The 4,923-nt window shown below is 40.6% G+C and overlaps 1 pseudogene; it reads right to left on the bottom strand.

Moving 5' to 3' along the window:
* Positions 1–967: 967 nt before the first annotated feature.
* On the bottom strand, positions 968–2,946 carry LOC116895882 (annotated as a pseudogene).
* Between the last annotated feature and the right edge of the window lie 1,977 nt (positions 2,947–4,923).

The raw sequence follows: 4,923 nt of genomic DNA, 5'->3' as shown, positions 1-4,923 counted from the left end.
ATAGAAAGGGAAGTATTTCAAAATGCAAACAGACACAAGGAAAGTAACAGAACAACATTTTATTGGAAAGCCATGAAGAAATATTCCAGAACAATAGAGAACTCAATGCAATTAGCTGGGTTTTTTATTTTTATTTTTACATGCATTTGTTGTGTTTGTGTGCGAGTTTGTGTGAGTGAGGGAGTGTTCAAACGTACGTATGCCATGATGGGTTTGTGGCCATAAAAGGACAACTTTTAGAAGTTGATTCTTTCCTTCCACCATGTAGGTGCCAAGGATAGAATGTAGATTACAGGGCTCAGTAACAGGTATCTTTACTCAACTACAACATTTCACTCGTCTGTCGCTGTGTAAGTATAGTTACCATGTTGAGGTTCTTCACTATCTGCTTGCACCTATCTCTAAAAATCAGTGATATTTATTTGTAAAATTGTTTTAGTAAATGAAAAATCACATTTGCTTTCATTAAAATTTCTTTCTTTTAAGGAAAAAATTAACAAAAAATTGAACAAGTTTCACTTAGGAAAACAGACTGTAAAGAATGCTTTAGTCAGGGCCTCAGCAATTTCTTTAATTTAAAGGTCTTAAATGAAATATAAACTAGAATGAATATGAAAAATTCTTCTCTTTGCATCTGGGATCTAGCACTTTAGAAAAATGCATGCCCCCAGCACATTCACTTTGGTGTGCTTAAAGATCCATTCAACATACTTAAACCTACTTAAGTCAGATAATGTCATTCTTAAGAATTGGTAATTGAGAAAAGCAGAAAAATAGCTTACTCAATATTACATGCTACAAGGAAATTTTGAAAGAAAACAAGAAGTATTTTTTTTTCAAAATTCATATTTCACAAACTGGTGGGGTCAAGTGGGTACAGCAGATTCCTGTAGGTTTATAAACTGGTGTTGGCTGCTTATTTGCTGTCTGTGAGATTTTGAATTGAAATAACTTAAGAATTCCAATACTAATCATATCCACCCATGTTATTCTGGCCACTGAAGCTGACCATATCACAGCCACTCACTGACTGGCTCTGTAGCAGACACTCCAGTTCCCGTGCTCTGTATCATCTGGCTGCTATGCAGCCTCCTTGCTAGCCATGGTTGTTGATTTCAGGAACAGTTCCATGTGTCTTTGCTGCACGTTGGCACTGTCCTTCCATATTGCTGTCACTGTTTCTTTGTGGGTGATCAACCTAACATCAGCCTCTCTTGTTTCTCTCCCATCAGGGTCAATCTCAATATGAACTGTCACGGGTTGAGTGAAAAGAAGTTGTTGATATTCTCCATTGCTTGCTAGAGCAGCCCTTTCACATGGAGGCATGGTCTGTGGTACTCTGCATTATAAACTCATTGTGGTCATAAGTTCCTGAGAGACAGTAGTTGAAACCATAGCCCACAGTAATGTCACTGTGTTTTTAATAGTCCATTGAGTCTGTACTATAAACATCAGATCTAATCATACCAACGTCTGGCTGTTTATTTTTCATAATGACAATGTACTGGGCTGTGCCAGATCAGTCATAGACCCCAGGCCTCTCCAAAGACATGACTTTCAGAGTTGAATCTGAGTATTACCTAACTTATTCCTCACTGCTCTTGAAGACTTCTATATACCTGTTCCCTATTCTGGCCTTGTACTTACCTAGAGCTTTCTTATCTCAGTTTTGTCATGCAAACCGAATGAAGGCCTCTCCTGTAATGTTACCCTCAGAGTCAGTAGGTAATGTGATCCCATTTGGCAGTTTACAATCCTAAGAAGTACCAAATAATTTCTTCCTTTGTACATCCAAATGGGAGTCCCTGAGGCCTCACAAAGCCAGAGTAAAATGGTTAGCATTTATTGAATCAATGTAATACAGCACCCAGTCCATCTTCGTTATTCATGACTTGAGCACCAAAATATACCAGTGTCCTATATTTTTCCTGTCCTTTGTCAGAGCCAATTTCATAACCTCTTCTGACAGAAGTTCAACACCAACTGCCCCACTCTACATGCCTTCTCTATTATAAATAAAATGAATGCACATGATTCCATCATAAATTGTGCATACAGGAAATTTTAAATCTCCTACATTCTATTTTTTATTTTTTCTATTTTATTAATCTTCCATTCATTTATATATCAAGTGATATCCCACTTCCCAGCTACTCCTCTACCAACCCCCATCCCACTCCACTTTGCATGTATGAGGATGCTGCCCCAACCCACAGTCTCTTTCCCCACCACTCCAGCATCCACCTATGCTGGGGCATCACATCTCCACATGACAAAGGACCTCCCCTCCGTGTCAGGCAGGGCCATCTTCTGTCATATATGTATCTGGAGTCATGGATCCCTCCTGGTTCACTCCTTCATTTAGTGGTCTAGTCTTTGAGAGCACTGGGTGGTCGAGTCAGTCTATGCTGTTCTTCCTGTGGGGTTACAATCTCCCTCAGCCTCTCCAGCCCTTCTGCCAGCTCCCCCACCAGGGTACCTGAGCTCAGTCTGATGGTTGGCTCCAAGCGTCCACATCTGCATTGGTCAGTTTTTAGCCAGACCTCCGAAGAAACCACAACACTATGTTCCTGTTAGCAAGAGCACCTCTTGACCACAGCAACAGTATCGGGTTAGGTGTTTGCAGACATGATGGACTCCAGGTGGACCAGTTCCCGGATGGCTCTTCCTTCAGTCTCTGCCATTTTTTTGTCCCTGTTCTTCCTTTGGATAGAAACATTTCTAGGTTAAAATCTTTGAATTGGGTGGGTGGCTTCAGCCTTCGACCTGAGGCCATGCCTATCTACTGGAGTTGATCTCTGCAGGTTCTATCTTCCCCTTCTCTGTGCATTTCAGCTAAAGTCATACCTGTTGGGTTCTGGGAGTCTCACATTTCATTGGTTTCTGGGACCCTCCAGTGGCTATCCCTAGTTCCTCAGCCCACCCTGCTACATATTTAAGTTCCATTTTCTTACCCTCTATAACTTTCTCACATCCCCTTCAGTTCCTGATACTGCCCCCCCTTATTTCCTGCTCCTTCTCTGTCCCTCCCTGGTTCCACTTTCCCTCTATTTCCCATGATCATCCGGTTCTCCCCTCAGTTCAGGACCGAGTCTTCCTTCCTTCTAAGCTTCGTATGCTCTGTGGGTTTTATCATGCGCATTGTGAGCTTTTGGGCTACTACCCACTTATCAGTGAGCACACATAGTGTGTGTTCTTTTGTGACTGGGTTAGCTCACTCATGAAGATACTTTCTGCTTCCATCCATTTGCCTAAGAATTTCATGAACTAATTGCTTTAATAACTGAGTAGTATTCATTCTTCTGTTGAGGGAAATATGGGTCGTTTCCAGCTTCTGGCTATTATAAATAAGACTGCTATGAATATAGTGGACCATGTTTCCTTGTTATATGTTAGAGCATTTTTTTTTTTTGGTATGCCCGGTAGTGGTATAGCTAGGTTTTAGGTAAAACTAGCTCCAATTTTCTCAGGAACCACCAGACTGAGTTCCAGAGTGGTTGTACCAGTTTGCAATCCTACAAACAATGGAGGAGTGTTCCATTTTCTTTACAATCTCACCAGTATCTGTGGTTACCTGCATTTTTTATCTTAGCCATTATGATTGGTGTGAGGTAGAATCTCAGGTTCGTTTTGATTTGCAATTCCTTGATGACTAAGGATGCTGAACATTTCTTTATGTGCTTCTTAGCCATTCAAGATTCCTCAGTTGAGAATTCTCATTTTGGCTCTGTGCTTGCTCCAAAATTCTAAATAATCTACATTGCCTATGAACCTCAACTTCTCCTGATATTTAAAAAAAAATGCAGAGGGCTCCTGGGAAAGTACAGGTGCATCTCTTTTTAGTTCTCAATCTTCAGGAAGACAGGGCACAGCTTACATTAACTTTTGAAGTAGAAATCAAATGACAGAATTAAGTTTAACAATAAAGTAAACTCTGTAAATAAGTAGATGGGATTAAATAATGGACGTTTATACAATGAAGCATTATTCAACTGTTAATAACCAAGATCATGAGATTTGCTGGCACATTTATGAAACTAGAAAAAAATCATTCTAAGTAAGGTAACATAGGTCCAGAAAGACAAATATGGTATGCATTCATTTATTGTTTATATTAGTCACAGAGTAAATAATAATCATATTACAATCCATACATCAAGAAAAGTTAGGTAAAGAGGAGTACTATAGGGAAGAAGCATGGATCTGGCTGAGACGGAGAAATGAAAATGATTTTACAGGTAGACTGGGGGAAGTTGTAAGTGGAAGCAGGAGGGATCAGGTGTGGGAAAATGATGGAGTAGAAGGAGAGAGTATGAGGAGAGATAGGTAGAATGGGGATGGTGTGGAAACCTAGTGCAGTGGATACTGCCTGAAATATATGATGGTGAACCTAGTGAGAACTCCTAGTAAAGTGGGATGCAGTCTAAACAGGCCATTTATTACAGTCAGCCAAGGCTCCTAGTGTCAGGATTGGGTTGGATTTGGCAAAATTTTTGATAAAGGGAGTCCCATGGAGATCCCCAAATCAACCAGTCTGATTCTAGGACAGAAGGTTGCTGTCTACAAATGTACAGCCAGGCTCCACTGCAGAGGAAAACATTCTCACACCTCATTAGACATAGAGATATCAAACTTATGCTTGCATAAAGTCTTCACCTGGACCTTCTGGTCTCTTTAGAGTGGGAAGGTACTTTGTAATCTATCAAACAAGAAATATGGACACCAACCTGGCCGCCAATACTTTGACTTACACTCTGTCCTGTCTGCAAGATGTGCTGAAGTAGAGGTAGTGCAGAAGTTGTGGGAGGAGCCAACTAATACGTGATTTAATTGAGGCCCACTCCATAAGAGTGAACTTATGTTTGACACTGCTTGGATGGACAATAACTAGACACCAACTAGCCTAGAGACCTAGGGCAGAAC

Source organism: Rattus rattus, chromosome 3 (assembly GCF_011064425.1).
Source record: "Rattus rattus isolate New Zealand chromosome 3, Rrattus_CSIRO_v1, whole genome shotgun sequence".
In the NCBI taxonomy this organism is placed as follows: domain Eukaryota; kingdom Metazoa; phylum Chordata; class Mammalia; order Rodentia; family Muridae; genus Rattus; species Rattus rattus.
This window is presented reverse-complemented; position numbering and strand designations above follow the sequence as displayed.